This window comes from Ambystoma mexicanum, chromosome 3q, assembly GCF_040938575.1.
Source record: "Ambystoma mexicanum isolate Mex_15411 chromosome 3q, UKY_AmexF1_1, whole genome shotgun sequence".
NCBI classification, from domain to species: domain Eukaryota; kingdom Metazoa; phylum Chordata; class Amphibia; order Caudata; family Ambystomatidae; genus Ambystoma; species Ambystoma mexicanum.
The window spans coordinates 264,453,926-264,474,268 of record NC_090926.1 but is presented as its reverse complement, the minus strand read 5'-3'; the positions used below and the strand labels follow the sequence as shown (position 1 = coordinate 264,474,268).

At 48.2% G+C, this 20,343-nt stretch overlaps 1 protein-coding gene across 2 annotated transcripts in view; it reads left to right on the top strand.

The window, feature by feature from the left end:
* Positions 1 to 20,343, top strand: part of MCRS1 (microspherule protein 1) — a 700,973-nt gene that overhangs the window by 185,373 nt on the left and 495,257 nt on the right. The gene's annotated exons all lie outside the window — the stretch shown is intronic.

The window sequence follows — 20,343 nt, the reverse complement described above, 5'->3', positions numbered from 1 at the left end:
AAATCACAGACTCCTAATCGATTCCTCGTCATGTTTAACAGTTCTTTGCATGACTTTCTTAGCAATTGGAGCTCTGCTAGCGCGACTTATCCTACAGAGGGCAGTGTTGTACCTTGGTCATTTGATCTTGACAAGCACTCTTCACTGCTCATCGTGTACTTTCTGCCAACTTGTGACCTTCTTTATTATTATTATGGTATTTATTATAATTAATGGGTTATTTATAACATGCAAAATACCCAGAGGTTTCGAACCACGCTGCCCCAGAGATCGAACAGGTTTTGCTCCCTGTCGTCTTGCTTCCAAGACGAGCGCCTTGCCCCTGAGCTATCCTCCTGGCTCTGAGGATTGAGTGCCGCCCTCGCTTCAAGAAGCAACGGGGCGCTTTACAGATATACACCAGAACATGTACATAACAGTGCACTTCATAGAGGTGTACAAAATTACGGATGCAAACCAGAGAGCTTTTCAATGGCAACAATAGAACAGATATACAGCAGGGGATAGCATACAGAGATTGAACCAGTGCTTGAATGGTGGATCTAAAGCTGTCCGGAGGGAGGGAGGGGAGGGCTTGACTTTTCGCTGGAGGGAGAGCTGATACCAAGCTGTCTGAGTTTTTGTAGCTATGTGTCTTGAAAAAGAGGTGTTTGTCGATGTGAAACCCAAGGGACTTGGCACAGGAGGTGAGATCATGTGGGAAGCCCTTAGAGTTCATGGCTGATAGCCAGGTCTGTATGTCAGGGTGTTCAGGGTTGTTGGCGAAGAGTAGGAATTTGGTCTTGGAGGGGTTGAGCTTCAAGTTTGCGCTACACATCCAAGACTGGATCAGCGAGAGGCAGGTTTTGAAGCTATGCATGTCCCTGGTGGAGTCAATCTTGAGGTATAGCTTTGTGTCGTTGGCGTATTGGTGAATGATGTTGCGTGTGGCTCGGTGGGCTCCCAGCGACTCCATGTATAGATTAAAGATCACTGGGGAGAGGATGGACCCCGGCGGGACTCCACAGGTGATGGGGAGCATTGGCAATCTAGAGGAGTCCATCCTAACAAACGGCTTGCGATGGTGACTTGAACCAACGTAAGACAAGGTTGCTGATCTCCATGTTCCGATGTAGGGTATCTGTAAGCACCTGGTGGTCTACTGTGTCCAAAGCAGCCAAGAGGTTGAGTAGAACCAGGCCATTGTCAAGGATGTTGAGAGTCGTCGACCACCTGTATGGTCGCTGTCTCCATGCTGCATCTGGGTCTCAATCCGGATTGGTAGGTTTGGAGGAGATTGTTGGTGTTGATGTGTTGCTACCGCTTTCTCGATCTTACCTAGGAACGGAAGATGGGTGATGGGGCAATAGTTAACCTAGGTTGTTGGGATCCAGAGTGGGTGTCTTTAGTAGAGGAAGGATTTGTCCTGTCTTTAGGGTCATTGGGAAGGTGCCTTAAGTTAGGGAGCTGTTGATGATCTCCAGGTAGGGAAGGAGAGCTTCTGTGGGAAGGGTCTTGAGGATGGATGCTGGGAGGATGTCATCTGTATACGATGTAGATTTCAGCGCGGCCAGAGTTTCGACTAGGTCCTCTTTTGATAGTGTCTTGAATGTTGTCCAGGGTGTGGAGATATTGCGAGGAGGGATGGGAGGTGGGTATGTGGATGCAGAGCTGGCATCTATGTGCTGCCGAATCTTGCTGATTTTGTCGATGAAGGCGTTGATGGCGGTGGATTTTTCGATGGAGTGGGGTATGGCAGGGTTGATTAGCGGGTTGTCGCACTGCTTGACTGTTTTGAAGAGGGCTCTACTTTTGTTGTCGGCTTCTGCTATGGTATTCTAATAGTAGGAGGGCTTGGCTGTGTTGATTAGTTGTTGAGTTCCTTGAGTAGGGCCAGCTCGTATGCAGTCCTAGAACAGCGCCATGTTTTCTCTTGTTTGCTGTTTTTCATTATGATACTTTTGGATGTACTGCCAAGGGACATACATTGTTTTCTCTTTTCAACACAGCCTTGGGAATTCAGCTAAGCTGATGTGTTTTGACCAATCAGTGTGCAGTGTCTTGTTCTTTAGCTACTGGGTCTGATATCTTTCTTTGTTGCTCTTTCATGACGACTACTCTGCCTGGGAAGATGCTCGCAGTGTGTTGCATGTAGGCAGTGTTGGCAGTATCGGCTGATTTCCATGCTTCACTGAGTCTGACTTTACTTTCTATTGCCACGAGGCGGAGTCGCATCTTTAAAAATCTATCCCCAGCACGGAGGGCGTACGGTGTGCGCAGTGTGTTGGGTGCGTTTGGTGCGCATGTTGCGAACGGTAGAACCCCGGGAGATCGATTGGCATAAACAGTAACCCAGTGAGTGTCTTAAATTTGCTCATAAATATGTACTCTCTGAAAAGTCTGACGAACATACAGATGTAACAATTGCTTATCAAATGTGTGACATGCCACGTAATCTGCAGTTGCCGGCTTAAGTGGCAAACTCAATAGATAACAACGCACTGAGGGGATCTCCCACCCCGCATGAGCAAAAAGAACTCGCTCAGTTTGGGTTGAGGGGAGGTGGGGACACAATTGCTCCCAAGAAAAACTCCCTGGAATTGACAGAGCGTCTAGCCGCTCTTATGGATAAGAAGACTTTTGAAGAACCCCAATTTAATAGAGGGGCATCTAGTAATTATCCATCTTCCCCTCCGTTTTATTCTGACCAGGATGAAATGGTCAGTGAGCCCGACACTTAGGAAACTCTTATGCCTCTGCGCCCCGACCACGACAAACACAAAATAACGGAGTAAAATAACAGCCAAGATAGAGGCACCATCCTCAAGCACAGAAAAAGCCCTATTCGCTTTACATTGTTTTTTGTCCTTTGTGTCGCTTTATGAAGGCATTAAACAAGAAGTACAGCTTCATACAATTGTGCTCACCAACATTTTTTTAAAAAATTGGATACAGCCATGATTGAAGCTGATTTGAGAGCGTATTTTTTACCTGTCAATCAACCCCAGCAAGCAGGCCAATCCGGATCCATCTCAAGCAATTCAAATGCTTTGGGATACTAACATTTTTGCTCGACGAGCAACAGAAGGCTCACCATCACAGCCTCCTGCCACGGGAAACGTTGTTGAGACAGGAGTGGTTCCAGCAAAGACAGTAGCTCCTCCATCGAGCCCTGTGCATAGGAAAGCTTCTCAAAAGCAGAATCATTTAACACCCCAAAAAGCAGAATGAAAGGCGAAAGCGTGGGTACAGAAGAACGTCAGAGGTTTCTGTGGTATACAGGGCTCGAAGCCGCTGTGATTAACACAGTGGTTCATACAGGGGTTGTTGGACAGTTAACTCCTCTGGTACTGCCGCCACGGACAGGTAAAGTGGTCACTGGCCTGCTGTCCAGCGGAGTCGCCAACAGCTTTCGCCCACTTCCTCCAGACTAAATGACATGGTGAATTTTAAGATCCTTACTGAGGGAGTGAAGACATACAGACCGGGCACTGTCATTCAAACGGAGGCGGTTGAATATCGGACATTTTCAGAATGAGGGCTGCTGGTGGGAAAAGGCATGGCCGACCCGCAGCTCAGTGGTCTCTGCCAGTATTCCGTCCAGTTCTTTTGGACAAAATGACATGGTGAACCACAAATTCAAAATCGGCCCTGGTCAACGTGAAATGGTGAACCATAAAATATCTTTTGGTTGTGTTCCTAGTATGTCTGATAATGCAAGTGGTTCGGCAGCTCTTGGAGACAATTTCTTAAGGGATTCCGACTGAACGGTCCAGACGCAAGGGACTCCCTGAGTTGGACCTTCAGCGGGGATCCCGTATGTCTTTCGGTGAAGAGTACACGAATGGACAATCCTCAGACCTCCACTCATGTGCTCCATGAGGCGGCGGAGTCACTTCACCTGAAACCGCCTCAAAATTGGTTACAGCTACTAGCAGATAGGGGGGATAAAAGTAAGCTGGGCAGTAAGGTATTCTGCATTTTGCAGAGCGGGGGGTAATCAGTGGATACCAAAAGGGTCTTGTTTAAGGGTTGTGAATCCAAACCCCTTCTGGCACATAGTGAAGTAACAGCTCTAGGTGGCGCTGAAAGGCAAAAGGGTATCGCACATTTGTATTTGAAAGTGTTTTTAAAGATGGTTCCCGTTTAATTTTGAATAGATCTGTAATATTGCCAATATTTTCGGTAATATCTAATCTGTACTGCATAAACACTAGAGAAATTGATAGTGGAATTCTGCCATCCTTTCCGTACCAATATTGTTTCATTGCACATGGCATCTAACTTAGTATGACATCCAACTTGGTAGCTCAGACTATTTTGCGTGAGGTTAGCCACTTCAAACGTTTGGGTTTTGAGGTATATGAAGTTTCTCCAAATAATGTGAATGGTATTCCAGAAAAGGAGTTATGTCACCATCCAATTACCCTGCTATTAAGGTTTCACTTAGTAACGGATGGTTTGTACATAGGGGTTAACTTTTGTGAAGGTGGCTCGTCCGGGCCTAGAGTAGAACAAGATTGGTTGTGGCGATCACGCGCAATCCCCAATGGTAGGACGGAGGATAACAATAAGAGGCCGCTCTAGCCATAAAGTCTACTATGAGGATAATGTCATGGAACTCAAGAGGCCATTCCTCTATGCTGAATAATAACAATCTCATTACAATTCTGCAGAATCACCACATTGTCTGTCTGCAGGAGCAGTGGCTTGCTGTGTTGCAAATTACTGACGATTATTCAGTGTTCTTTCAAGCAGCAGGTAGGGGGAAGGGTCGACCTAAAGGCGTTCCGATTACTTTATTTAAGAACGGGTGTTACATATTGGAAGCTCAGGCCCTAGGCTCTCGGAATGGTATCTTAGCGGTAAAATTTGCGATATGGCAGTTAGAAGCCAGAATGTTGATTCTTTCAATTAACATTTATTGGCACGAAAAGGTGCGACCCATTGAAAAATTCTTCTGAGATAGATGCGTTTATGGCAGCTTGAAGAGAAAGGAGACATTTGGGGCACATGCTCATTCTTGCAGATTTTAATTGTACATGTTGTGATGTTGACCTGACCCCTGTTAATACATCTCATAATTTGGCAAATAGATGTACAAGCAAAAAACGGAAAATGTGAGTACTATGGTCCTTATTCATGCAGTCGATTGGTCTTTATAAGATTAATGGCGCTGTAAAGGTGGATGAAAAAGGCAATTATACTTGGCTTAGGGGAAATTCCAGATACATTTTAGATTGTTTTTATGGATTTGTGTCTTTTTGGACAGTGCTTACAATTTCTAATAGTGGTCATCCCCTGGAGCGACCCTTGTATTTTAAGTTGTCAAATGGTGCTTGAGAACTTCTGGCCTGTTACAAATTATGACTCTAAGCTGGCAGTGAACACTGCAGGTAATGGTCACTCGGAACAGGAGTGCTATTGAGAGATTTAATGGGAAAATGGATCATATTTTGGCATCCACTGACCTGCATGAGAAGAAGGGTTTGTTTACTGTTGAAGGGCTGACTGAACAGATTAACACTAATTTGACTATTATTGATGGCTTGGAAGGTAACGAGTAGAATAAACACCCATCGGTATGACCATTTTTTTTAAAAATATTTATTTGTTTTGGTTTATAATAAACCTTTACAAAATTTAAGAAAAAAGCAAAAGACAATGAACAGAATCACCAGATTAACGAATTACAATATCAGTAGATTACAACATTTTACAAAATATATAAAAAAAAACAAATAAACTAGAAGAGTCCAAAACAATACATTAAATACATAATTGATTTTGTTTAAAAAGCAGACCATAAAACAATAGTTTGTATACCTAAAAACAAAAGGGAGTTCATTATAATCAAGTCAGCACAGAAGATAAAACGAAACACCACAATATTGGTTAGAAGTTGCAAGAGGAAATTATTCCCTAATGTCAAAATGCTTTCTGTCAGAGAATAAAGAGAAACAGCGAATTTAGCACCAGGCTAGCAAAGTTCACATACATTTCTTAAAAAGGAAGTGATCCGAATGATCAGAGTTGGTGAGTTCTCATGTAGCATTCTGTGCCATATAAATTCTCTATTTACCTCGTGGGTTGAATATACAAATTGTGCGAAATTAAGTATCCTATAAGATAAAAGTCCAGGACACACCAGCAGAATATGTTGTAGTGTTTCAACCACTCCTTCCTTGTTACAGAAACGACACCATTTCCAGTCCCCCAATATACAGTTTCTAATACAGTTAATTTGGTTAGTTTGAATGGCATTGAATCTGAAACACATAAAGTCATTCCGTGCTTGTTTACTCGGATATTTCTTAAGATAACATTCCATAGCCGGGACCCATTTCCAGATGGAACATGCATGTTTATACAATTTGGTTTCAGTAATTTTACTTTTAGTTGCTTGCCAGTCAAAACCCTCGAGACTCATTTTAACTTTCTTGGGGTTGTTACGAAGTGAGACTGTGGACATACCAATTCTGGCTAAACATTGCATCGTCTCATTATGCAATATATTGAAAAAAGGATTTGCAGGATCCCTTGCAGCAAAAGCATACAGTGTATCCTCACCTGATCTGTCGCATTTACGCCACAAATGCATACGTTTCCAAGTAACAATAGTGGCTAGTGATGTTAAACCAAATTCATATTGTGGCAGACATTTGGGTAGAAAGAAAAGAACAGACCTCCAAATGTAGCCTTCAATGTATGTCAAATATGCATGTAAGTGGGGGCGCTGTTGTGCGCCGAGCAAGATGGCCGCTTGATGCGTGAGCTCCGCGGCGAGCGGACCTCATAATCCTGCTTTTTGGCACTTTCCCTATCTGCCGCCGTGTACGGAGTGCACGATTCTTTTGCTGCGGCTCCGGTGATCCTGCGGTGCCAATCCTGCTTTGATTCGGAGCCGGGAGGGACATTCCCCGACTCCGTAGCGCCCATCCCCCCGCCTACGGCGCTCCTGCGCGCCTAAAACTAGGCCCGGGCGGTGGGTGTCGTTCCCGCCCGAGGCCCTGCGGCGCTGACTTCCACATCTACCGGGCATCGGCGGGGGCCGGCGCGCCTCGTTCCTGTTGGCGGCGGGGTCGTCGGAGCCCCGGGAGTGTGATCCACCGGCTGCGCGGCTGCTCCGATTGGGACGGAGAGGTCTGGGGCGGGCTGCCCCCGTGTCCCTGGAGGGACGTCGGACCTGCGGCGCTCTCCCCCTCGGCTGCATACTACATCTACATTGCCCTTCCTGGAGGACTTCCTCGGCCTGCGGTGGGGTCGCCGGAGCCTCTCCCCCCCCCCCCCCCCCGGTGCCCGGATACTTGCCGCGGGGGACCCCGCTGTCTCCGGAGACGGTCCCGCGCCGGCCGCCTTGGTGCTCCTGCGGACCTCGGGCCCTGCTGGGCCGCCCCTCTCCTGTGGGGGTGTTCTTGTGATCAGCTGCCGAGCGGACCCGCCTGGGGCCGTGCTGGGCTCCTCCTCCCGCCGCGGTCGGCTGGGGGGACCGGGCTCTCGTTCCCCCTGGTGCTGGGCGGGCTGGGGTGCGCCGCCCTCGCCGCGCCTGGTTGACTACCCGGGCTGAACCCTCGGCCCAGCTTGGTGAACTTCTACTCTTCCTCCACCGCCTGCGAGCCATGTGCGGGTGGGGGCGGCGCGGCCCCCGGGTGCGGGCCGGGGGGGCTCTACTGATCTGCCGGACCCGCTGCCGCCCTGCCCCGGCTCTCTGAAACCGCCCCTCCTTGGCGGGTCTTGCTCTCTGCGGCGAGGGGCTCCGAGGCCCGCGGGCAGCGACGTCCAGCTCTGCCCGGTGAGCCCTGCCCTCCCTGGCTCTCCTGTACTGAACCGCAGCTCTTGCTCTCCCCCCCCCCTTGGGGGGCTACTCGATCTACACCAGCCTTATACTGTGACCACCTCGGCCGGAATCCCTCGCTCTGTTTGGCCCTACCGTGCACTGGGGGCTGGCCTCTCCCCCTCTCATTTCTCTGGAGGCTGTTGCCACTCCACCCGGAGCGACACTCTGCAGAAGGGATCCGTCAATACCGCGGGTCCCTACCTTTCCATCTCTGGGTATCTCCCACACCTTCCTGATCGGGCGGTTGCCCGCGGCCTACACCTCTCCGGCATAGCCTCGTGGCCACGATACCCCCGGCTTCCCTCACTTGTCACGCACCCTACTTGGATTATTGACTTTCACAGCCTGGGTTCCCCCCTGTCGCCTTCTCAGGGCTACTGGCGGCTCCCCTTCACCCCACTCATCCATCGCCACTGGCAAAATGACCAAGGGGGGCGCGAGGAAGCAGAGCTCCATTAACATGTTTGCGAGGGCAGCTGCGAGATCCCCGGAGGACCCCATTGAACAGGCCCCGGTGGTGTCGTCACCGGCGGTGGCGCCTGAGGCCCAGGGCATGATGGACTTTATCAGGGAGGGTTTCTCTGCCCTACACTCGAAACTGGACGATATGAACGGCAAAATATCCTCAATCAAAGCCCACATCGAGAGGACCGACAGCCGCGTGTCGGAGGTCGAGACACGGGTTGGCTCCGCCGAGGACGCATTGGGGGCACTGCGCTCCGAGGTTGTCGCCCTCTCGAACCGAGTCCTTGTGGTCGAGAAGAAGAACGAGGACTTGGAGTCCCGCTCACGACGCAATAACCTTCGCATCATCGGGGTCCCTGAGAACGAGGTGCACGAGCCAATGGAGGACTTCGTTGAACACACATTAATGTCTCTCCTGGATTCGCCCAAGCTCTCCCCCCACTTCGCTATTGAGCGGGCGCACCGTGCCCTTACTGCAAAACCCAGACCCGGGGCCCCGCCTCGCCCCATCATCGCCCGAGTCCTGAACTACCGGGATCGCGATACCCTACTCAGAGCTGCAAGGGACAAGGGCGAGCTCTTATTGGGGGGTGCGAGGATTCATCTTTACCCAGATTTCTCGGCTGCCGTCCAACGTGAGCGCAAGACCTTCCAGGATGTGAAGCGGAGACTGCGAGATCACTCCATTAAATATGCCATGCTCTACCCCGCCAAACTGCGCATAGAACATGCTAATCAGGTGTTCTTCTTCACGATCCCGGAGGAGGCCTCCAAGTTTATTGACGAACACTTCCCGGGCTGACTTTCTTCCTTCTCTTGTACACAACTCAGCAGCTTCCCCCTCGAGCCCTGCGGGGGGCGGCCGTGTCCGGCCCTTCTCCGTCATTGGCACCGCTTTGATCCTCTTTCTCGGATTCGGCTTGTTCAAACTCTCCTTTCATCTCAATGATGTGCCACACTGCGGAGTGCAAGATACCCTCTCTAAGTTACATTCAATGTTTGCAGTTGCACCTTGAGCTCTACTGGTCCTGCTGCGGCCCGGAGCGCTGCGGTCAGCCCGGCCTACAGGCCCCCAGGCGCTGATGCCTCTAGTTTGGTTTTGGTTGAGGGGGTTTGGGATTGTCATTCCTCTGTTTGGGAGGGGGATGTGGGTGGGGGTGGGACATGTTTGGGGTTTATTTCTCAGAAAATTGGCACTGGCGGCGAGGGCGGACGGAGGCGCAGCACTCACTCATTGGTCTTGGACACCTTTCTTGACTATACCACTATCACACCTATGGCTGAGGGTGACTTAACCTTTATGAGTTGGAATGTCCGTGGGTTGGGGAACTATAGAAAGATGAGGCAGCTCCAGCTGCAGGCTGAGCGCCACGGCTCCAAGATCCTCTTTCTGCAGGAAACACATGCTCGCAAGGAACAATGCGTGCGTTTTGCCAAAACCTGGGGCCCCCATAGATTCTTTACCGAGTTCTCTACGCAGAGTCGGGGGGTCATGACCCTTATACACAAGAGTCTCCGGTTCACCCTCATCTCTTCACATATTGACCCCCTGGGCAGGTATGTGCTGTTACATTCCATGCTTCAAGGGAAAGAAATGGTTTTGCTGAACATGTATGGTCCCAACCTTGATGATCCCGAGTTCTATAGACAGATCACGTCCCTTCTAGATGGCTTCCCCCTTGTTCCTATTCTCTGGGGGGGGGACTTTAACACTATCTTCGATGTGGCCCTTGATAGATCTGGGACCAAGCCCCGTCATCTCTCCAGGGCAGCCTATGCTGCATTATCATCTCTACCCCGGTTGGCCATGGTGGACGCATGGAGGTTCTTTTATCCCGACTCTCGCGTTTACTCATTTTACTCTTCAGTCCACGATTCATACTCCCGAATTGACCGCTGGGTGATCTCCAATGTCTTGGTTAAAGACGTGAAACAGTTAATGATTTTACCCAGAACCTTATCAGACCACTCCCCAGTGACCATTACTGTTAGTTGGGCCCCTGATCCCGGCCGGTCCCGCTGTTGGAAACTGAAACCACTCGCCCTTCTTGATCCAGAGTTTCATTCCGAGCTCGAGGATTCTATTGAGGAGTTCTTCGAGATAAACGCAGGCTCGGTTCCATCAATGGCCATACTATGGGAGTCCTTCAAGGCCTATATCAGAGGGATTGCAATCTCCAAGGAAAATGGAGTCCTCAAATCGATTAGGAGGGGACTGGCCGAGAGTGAGTCCAAGCTTTCGACCCTGGAGGCTACATGTTCACTTTACTCTTCTCCGGGTAACCTAGCGGCCATTGGGGTGGAGTTGGATGCATTCCGTGCCCTGGCTGATCGCCAACAGAGGTTTATGGACAACCCTGGTATCGCACGGAAATACGGGGAGGGCGAGCGCCCTGGTCGATTCCTCGCGAGGTTGATCCGACACGAGACGGGTTCCCCACACATTCTCGGGATTCAGAGACTGGACGGCTCTTTGGCCGTCACCTCCCGGGACATCAACACGGAATTCTTTAGTTTTTACAAGTCCCTATATTCCAACTCGGACGAGGTGTCGGTGGAGGAAATCGACTCCTTTCTCGAATCCCTTCCCTTGTCAACTTTATCCCCTGAGGCTGCGGGCTCTCTTGATTCCCCATTCACACTGGAAGAGCTCTCTGACGCTATCGACTCTCTATCCTCGGGGAAAGCCCCCGGCTCCGATGGTATCCCAGTCGAATTTTACAAGTCCTATAAGTCACTTCTCCTTCCCCACCTGTTGGCTGTGTGGGAGGAGTCGGTCGGGACAGGGGTGTTCCCCCCTTCACTACGTGAGGCCACGATTACAGTATTGCTAAAGGCTGGCAAACCTCCCTCGCATTGTGGATCGTATCGCCCGCTTTCCCTTATTAACTGCGACGCCAAAATATACGCAAAAGCCCTGGCTCTCAGGCTGGCTCCCATTCTTCCGGCCATCATTCATCCTGACCAAGCGGGCTTTGTCCCGGGGAGGTCTACCTCCCTGAACTTAAGGCGCATATTTAATATAATTGACAGGATTAGCCCAGAGACCCAGGCCGTGGCGGCTACACTGGACACGCAGAAGGCCTTTGACTCGGTCTCCTGGCGGTTCCTTTGGCGGGTTCTCGAGAGCTGTAAATTTGGTCCCTCCTTTCTCTCTTGGGTTAAGCTACTTTATTCGTCCCCTGTGGCTAGGGTCCGTACAGGTGACCATTGCTCTCCTACCTTTGGGATTGCCAGGGGGACGAGGCAGGGTTGCCCATTCTCTCCCTTGGTTTTTGCAATTGCCATAGAGCCCCTTGCGGACATGCTTCGCCATCGCCACGCCCACAGAGGCCTCGGAGAGCGGACATAGTTTCCCTATACGCGGATGACGCGTTGTTGTTCATCCGATCTCCATCCCTCAATTTGCCTCCGGTGCTGGAGGATATCATTTATTTTGGCCGGGTCTCGGGCCTCAGGGTGAACTGCTCGAAATCCACCCTTTTCCCACTCACGGAATACACTTCTCCCCCCCCTGATACCTTGGGATTCACATGGGCTCAATCCACATTCACGTACCTGGGGATAGCAGTAACGCGCCAACAGCCACTAACCCTCGAAGAGAACTTCCGGAAATACCTTACACTTCTGTCCGCCAAGGTCCTAGCCTGGGACAAGCTCCCGATTTCTCTCGCGGGCAGAATGGGCCTATTGAAAATGGTGGTGTTACCTCAGTTGCTTTACAAGTTTGCCAATGTTCCCTTGTGGCCAGGTACAGACTTTTTTCGCGACCTGACTCGTACAATTAACTCTTTCCTTTGGCACTCGGGAGCGGTTCGGCTTAAGTATGAGACCCTGTCCACCCCCATGGCCAGGGGGGGCTTTGGCGCCCCTGACTTTTACAAATACTGGCTAGTATCCCAGATCCAATATGTCTCCCATTGGTTTAGTACAGCTGACCCCCCCCCCCCCCCATGTCCGACTCGAGAAACTTGCGACCTGTGATCGCGATATCCGTTCTCTGGTTGTGCAACCCGCTCCCCAGGTGCTGGACTCGCAGAGTCCGGTCGCCTGTACATCCCTTGCATTAGCCAAAACATGGAAGCTGCTTGGAGTGGCCCGTGCCTTCCACGGCAACCTTCCCCTCTGGAACTTCCTCCCGGGGGTCCCCCAGGTTACACCACTTACTGTTCGCCGCTGGGCCGAGGCGGGCTATGAGCTACTGCGGGACGTGTTTGACCAGGGCATATTCATCGAGTGGGCTGATCTTCCCCTACCCTTGAGGAGTGACCGGAGTGTCTGGCTCCAGTATGCGTCTCTCCGTAAGACCCTTAAGCGTAGTTATCCAACATTCCCTGCGCTACCACCGGACGACCCGGCCATTGAGGAACTCACTTCCCCCTCACCCATGAAAGGCAAAATCTCTAGGTTATACTCCATGCTGCAGACCAGATCCTCTCCAGAATTTTCTAAACTTAGGGGGGCTTGGGAGAGGGACTTGGGGGTGGAAATGTCGGACGACCGTTGGGCACATATCTGCGACCGCACTCACCGGGTGTCCTTTAATTCCCGTTTTAAGCTCATTCAGTTAAAAGTGCTGCATAGGTTCCACTATACCCCGGTCAGATTACATCGCATGTCCAGTGAGCACCCATCTAGCTGCCCTCGATGCGGGCAAGATGACGCGGACTACATCCATATGATCTGGTCCTGCCCCCGCCTCTCACGGTTCTGGGGAGCGGTTTGCTCAACGGTATCTGCTATGCTCGAGTACCCCATGGATCCTTCTCCAGCACTGTGTCTCTTCAACGACCTCCCTGGTCTCCCTCGTGATTCCAAAAAACTGACTGGCCTCTGCATGCTCTTAGCGGTTCGGTCCATCCTTCTCTGCTGGCTTCGCCCCTTTCCACCCACACATGCCCAATGGTTAAAGGCGGTTACTTGGGCCTCTGACACCGAGGAAATGTGGTCCCGCATGCAACCTACCCACTCCAGGCCCAGGGACATCTGGCTTAGATTCCGCTCCTACTTGTCCGACCTTGACATGACCCCGGTTACTTCTCCTCCACCTGCTTTTTCTCACTAGTCTGGGTACACCCCCCACATTACTTGATCAGCCTCCCCTCCTCGCATCTCGTTTGTAACTCTGTTTTGTAATCATTTAATGTACAATCTCCGCATGACTGTATCATGATGCGTATTGTCTATCTGTACCTGCTGGGCGCTGTTCGCCTGTTGTTTTGCTGCCATGCTGCCTAATAAAAAGAGTTTTAAAAAAAAAAAATATGCATGTAAGTCATCTGAAAACAGGTCCAGGCCATACGCAAGACGAGGTATGACTTTTTTAATGTAGAACTCTCTAAGCGGAGTCGCTGAGAACTTCCCAAATTTTGATTCAATGGCCCGTAGTTGCCTAATTGCAATCTCAGCTTTTAGTTTCAACTGGCTTTTAATTAGATTAGTCGTTCCTGTTCCGGAAAAGTAAAAGCCCAAGTATTTAAAGGCCGGTTGGGCCTTAATGATTTTATTACCACAAAGCCAGGTGAAAGCGTTTTCCTTTTTATTGGGTCTACCAAAGCGCACAATAACGGCCTTAGAAGGATTGATCTTGAGCCGTAGGTCCAAAATGAACCTCTCAAAGGCCATAAGCAGTCACTGTAGGCCAATCTTTGTAGAGTCTATAAGAAGAAAGTCATCAGCGTATGCCATCCATGCTAGGGAAATATTATTCAATTTAGGACAGACCAAACCCTTGTTATCCAAGGCTTTATTGGCACCACTAACATAAAGATTAAAAATAGTGGGGGCTAACATACAGCCTTGTCGAAGGCCGTTTGGGATAATCGATTCCTTGGAAAGTAGACCATCCGAATTAAGTCTTACTCTAATCCTAGTGTCAGAATAGAGAGCCATAATAATTGCGAGCAGGTGGCTAGGAATATCAAGATCTTTTAGTATTAGCCATAGTATTGTCCTATCTACAAGATCGAAAGCCGAGCTTAGATCCATGGATGCCACAAAAATAGATGGTTTGGCAGCCTTAATGGATCTAGACGTAAGGGATTTGAGTATTAGGCCTCCACAGTCGGTACCAATATTTTTTTTGAAGCCGATCTGTTTGGGGTCAAGAATATTGTTATCTGTTATCCATTTTTCCAGATCCCGTAGGACCAGCGAGGCAAAAAGCTTGGATTCCGGATCAGCTATTGCTATTGGTCTATAGCTAGCCGGATCCTTCCTAGAGCCCTTTTTAAGTACCAGAATTACAATAGAAACCCTCCAAGATGCAGGAATGCGTTTACTTCTTAGAACATTTACAAACAGCAAATGCAAAATGAGGGCCCAATGATCAGGATCAACTTTAAGCAATTTGTTAGTAAGATTGTTAGGACCAGGAGCAGCCGAATTCTTAGATTTAATTATAAGATTTGCGATATCTTCTTTATTAAATTGAAGGGTCCAACCCGGACTTTGAATAGGCTCTATCGAGTCAGTGCAGTTGGTCGGAGGGTACAAATTTGCAAAATGACCCAACCAGCAGTCTTCGCTAATAGAATGCAAGTTAGCTAGCTAAAAGTTGGAGCAATTGGTCCCTCTTAATGCTCGTAGCATGGCTTCACCATCCTGTTGCAAAAGTTGGCCTTTATGATGGATCAACCAATTTTTGTAGCTTTGTTTACTTGATTTTATCTTATGTACAACATCAGGTAGAGCAAGATCGGATTTACGTAGACTTCGCAATTGTTTCCTATATATAATTCTACGTTCGTAAATTTTACTATCAGTGCAATGCTTATGCTGGTTATTTACTTTAGGATATTTCAAAGATTGTTTCTCTAAGCTATTGATGGTGTAGTGAATTTATGCACTGAAATTAACCGCAGAATAGCAATTCACGCGTTGGTGCAGAGTCATGCCCTCAAAATCAGTCACCATAGTCGAGGTAAACTTAGCATTTTTCCTAAAGGTCCACTTAATTCTATTGCCTTTCGGACTGGAAGTTAACTCAAATTTGTACTCAGGTACTCTCGTACTTTGGACATTTGCAGTCATTTCAAATATCAAGAAACAATGGTCGCTACACCTGGTTTCCCTGACCTCGAAATTACTCATAGCAGTTGACAAGTAGCTGGAAAGAAAGACATAGTCAATAATAGAGGTAAGACCGCGAGCTTTCCATGTAAAGTGATCATTGTGAAGTCCACAGCCCACAATTCCGCAAAGTGAGACCACATCCTACCCCTCAACTTGGGATTACCACCAGTTCTGACTGAATCACCAGTGTTGGCTAAAAAGATATCACCAGACATGCATTCACTATAACAGTCCGCATTGAGATCACCAGCAATAACCAGTTGACCCCCTTTATTATTAAGCAGCCACTGTTCAATGATGGATCCCAGCTTGGTAAGTTCATTGACAAGTTGCAGATCAGGTAATTCGTTTGGGTTCCAGTACACATTCACCATAAGGATGGCTAAACAGTCATGGGTTGCCCCCAACAAAAAGGAGACAATGAGAAAGTGATGCAGACAGCGCCATTCACCAGTTTTTACTAGGTCTGTAGTTATCTTGGCTGCTATAATGAGTCCCCCTTTGGGACGGCCCTTATTCCCGCCATGAGCACAGTTAGAGGTCACCATAAAACCATCCCAGCATAATTCAGTTCTACACCAGGTTTCTTGAAGTAGGATAAAGTCAAATTTAGCAAGGAAACACATAAGGTCCTCATTCTGCAAGAGGTTAAAACTACCTCTCGTATTCCAACTCACAAAATTTAGACCAAGTTCGGAGCTAGAGTGGTTTACCCAGCCGCTTAAGCGAGTCAATCGACTCACGCAGGGACAGAGCTAACCACCCCCATTCTTGCTTGTCGAAGTCCGAATTGGGTTTAGAATTCACCCTATCAGGATTTGGCCGTAAATGGCCAGTATCATGTTTCACCTGTCTAGGTAGACAATTAGGGTCCTTGGGTGAAGTGGCCTTATTTTCATATATATATAGAAACCTCGAGATTGCAGTTGTTCAGCCTCCTTCAAGAGTAACGATCTCACCAAAAGTGAGGGGATAGTCAAAAGAACATAATCGTACCTGTATTTGTGTATGAAATCAACGAAATAGATATCCGCAGATGATATGAGATTGAGTTCAGGTATGGCGGCAAACAAGGATAGAATATAAGATCTATTTAAAGGGGCATTACCATTGTCCTTTAAAAAGCGTTTTCAGGATTAAGCCAGGGAGTTCAGGCCTGGCTGGTTGTCTTAAGTCAGGGTCAGGTAGCACAGCAGAAGATGGAGTGTGTTCATGTTCTTCAAAGGGTTCGTTCGGATACCATTGGTCTTCAAGGCCCCTAGTCCTACCAGAGTCACTCCCTATATTGCTAACATATGAAGATTCTATGGTCTTGATTGGAGCAATAGGAACGGGCAGTTTAGACTCTGGTTGGAGTAACATATTGTCTTTAAGTATCTTCAAAATAATATGTTGAATTTCATCTTCCTTTTTGTTGTGAGTGGGCCCCACCTGCCCTTCCCCCACAGCATTGGGAGTCATTGTTGGCTCCTGGGTAATTCCCACAATATTGGCAGGATTCTGTTCACTAGACAAAATAGGTAGAATAGGAACTGTAGATACAGTCGAACCAGTGTTGGTAGTACCGGTATTTACAGTGGCAACACACTTTTTTCCTGGTTGTGTCATCGTATCAGGATTGGGAACACAATCAACATGTTCCAAGTCTAGCATAACATTATTATCAATCGGATCAGCTTGAGCATTCCGAACCCAAGCCAGATTGTGGTTCGAACGCTCAATAAGATTATCAAGAGAAGGAATCGTTTTAAAGATCGCATACATGGCTTCCCTTTTCTTTTTTAAAACATCACACAAAGCTAAATCCCTCTCAGAAAAAAAGCCTTGCGAGTCATGGGCATTCTCTACTACTATGACGTCGTGATTGTGTTGTGTGTTTAAGATTTTGTTTTGATTTTCACATTTTTTCTCGGGAACAGAGATAGCATCCACATCATCAAGCATAGCATGTTTGAATTCAGACGCCCTCATAAATTTGCGAGAAGATTTTTTGAGGGCTTCGTTGCAGTTTTTTTTGTTGATTTTAGCCAGTTTTTCCCCCTGCCGTTTAGATATTTTTACTTCAAAATCCTCAAATGTGTCAGGTAATTCTTTTACAGTTGCAGACTTGTTACCTGTGGTCCCTTCACCCAGGGGCAGGTCGACACTACCTTCTTCCTGAGTGGGAGGTAATATAATTATTTCATCTGCAGGTAAAGGAATGGTCTTAACATTCGGAGTTGTGGCCCCAAGAACCTCCCTCAACTCCTTCCCCAAAATAGGCGGAAGTACCGTAGTAAGGGACTCCCCCAGATTCTTGGGTAGGTTATCTATTTCAGATGCCAAATTGGTTATAGCTGCCGTTTGTTTTCTCAGTTCAGACAGAATCGGGCGATTAAAAATCCCCATCATTGCCATAAAATCCGTATTGGCAGAGTGTCTAGATTGAACCAGATCCCCTATGCCCAGAGTAGCAAAATTCCCCGTACCCGATTCAACAAAATCCTCAGATCCCAAGAGTAAAGAGGATGGGGATTCATTGAAATTATCATAATCAAAATCGCTAGCTATGCATGGGTTCTGTGCATTAGTAACCTTATCTTTGTGCAGGGCTATTTTCTTTGTAATTGGGGTATCATCAGGAGAGTCGGGTTCCAAAAAGAGAGGTTGGGATGGGTCTATTGGATCCTCAATATTTTTACCTACAATAGAGCAGTCTTGTGCACATTGCAACAGTGCTTCCTCATCATCGTTGATATCAGGTAGAGGGAGGGCAGCAGCTCTAGCTAAGCTCGCCCGTCTAGTGCTGACAGCAGCAATAAAATCAGCTCTAACATCATTTTTCATGGCCAGCATTTTGTTTTTCCTCATCTTGTAGATGTGAAAAAGCAAATAATCAACTTTAAAAAAAAATAAAAAAAGGTAGAAGTAAAGGTATATTTGGGTTCAAAGGATACAAAACCAATAACAATGTCAATACCACAAAATATTTGGTAAGCCGACCGCCGCCAGCCGAACAGCCCAACAGCCACACTTCCGGAGCACTTCGGATGCGCGCGCGGGATGCGCGTGCACCAGTGCTAAAATGGAAGAGGCTGTGGGTGTGGCGCAGGCGGGAGGCGGAGCAGAGAGTGCGGGGCTGAAAAGAGAGAATCAGAGAGTGAGTTGAGCTCTCCGCCCAGCAATGAAATTGAATGTGCGGCAAAAGCCGCAAGAGTCAAGAGTTCACCTGGAGTGAGTGACAAAGCTGGTTGGGAAGCAGTCCAAGGTCCAGAGGCAGCGCGTTACGCGCAGATAAACGGCAGTAGCGGCTTCATCTTGCCGACGCTGTATCCAGAAACAAAAGGCACACGAAGGTATGACCATTTAGTGGCTACAAAAAAGCAATAAATGAGAGCTGCGACAAGAAAGGTGAAGAAGGCTACCTCTCGCTTCCGCCAAAGCGCACACGATTGGTAAAATCAGGTTAAAATATAAGAACTGGTCTAAGGTTCGGAGAGTTAGGTTACAAAAACAGGAGCCTCAGCAAATGGTGGAATGCCTGATGCAGAAAAGAGTGTTGTTTTTGGTCTTTAGTTAATTCCTTAAAAGATTAAAGTGTGTTTATAACGAATGAAAAAATAACAACTGTGTTTTCCATATTTACATTATTTTATTTAAATGCACCAAATACCCTCCCCTATATATTTTAGGACTGGTGTGATTCTATTTCTGATGCTTGTGAATCTGCTTAGATTCACATGCTGTGCATATAGTCTGACATCTAGTGGTAACCGCAGAGTATTGCACCTTGTCTTTCGAGGATCAAAAGGGGACGTCTACATGGGCGTGCCTGTAACACTATCCCTAATGTGACATGTACCCAAAATCCCTCGCGTGTCGAGGTCCCTCAGGTTGTTTTTTTCCGCCCAGCTAGCTGGTCCCTTATGCGGAGCTCTTACCTATTGCTAAATCTTTATATTTCCCGACCTCCGGTCATTTATATATTATTCTTCCCCTTTAGACGATTACTGCACTACCGCCGCTGAAGACAGCGAAAGAACAGACTTCGACAGCTGGTGCTCCGATTGACGATGTCCACCGCGTGGCCAGGCCTTCTGGCCGGCCTATACAGTAGGGAGAGTGGCATCTTGGGGTCTCTATTCTTTTAAAAAATGTCTTTCCTTCTCCCCTCTCTTTATCCTTTTCTTTTGACCTTACAGATCAAGAAGAGATTCCTCTGAGGATCCCACTGATCAGACCCCGGATTGAGGGATGAACAGCCAGTGGATAACCCACTCTGGCTGTCCCCTACGCATACCCTGGATCCTGATACCTTACGCATAGACCCTCCGCCCCCTCCTCCCCACCTCTGCATCAGGCATTCCCTGTAGAGGACCAGATGGCGTTTAACGCCATCCTGAAAAAAGCAGTAGAACACTTCCAGATAGACACGCAAGAGGCAGTGCTAGATTCAGATTTCATAGAGGACATTTTAAAGGAGAAATCTCCTTTACTTAACTCCATCGAAAGGCATATTGCCCCTTCCTTATTAACACCTTCACAAACTAGGGCCGTTAACCCACGGGTGGAAAAACTTTTTCACCTTCCCTTTCTGACCCCCTCTAGATTATGGGTCATGCCACCCTGATTCTCTTATAGTCACTACGACAAGGAAAAGGGCAGGGGTCCCCTTGTCCACAGGCGAGGCGCAGCTGGACAGATTGTAAAAAATGGTGTGCTCTTGGGATGAGAATCACTACTGCGGCTGCATATTCCACGCAAATAGCCAACAATACCATGCTGTTGGCCAGCTATTCTGATGTTTATTGGAGCCTGCTTCAGGAGGGCCTGCAAGAGGTCCCCGAACCAGTGGGTTCTTGCCTGCTTACAATTGTGTCAGAGGGTAAGCAAGTAAACCACAACATCCTCAAAAACACCTTAGATGCTGCGGAGACAGCAGGAAGAACCTTAGCCCAGTGTACCCTTTTAAACGTCACGCCTGGTTAAAGAACTTTCAAACCGGAGAC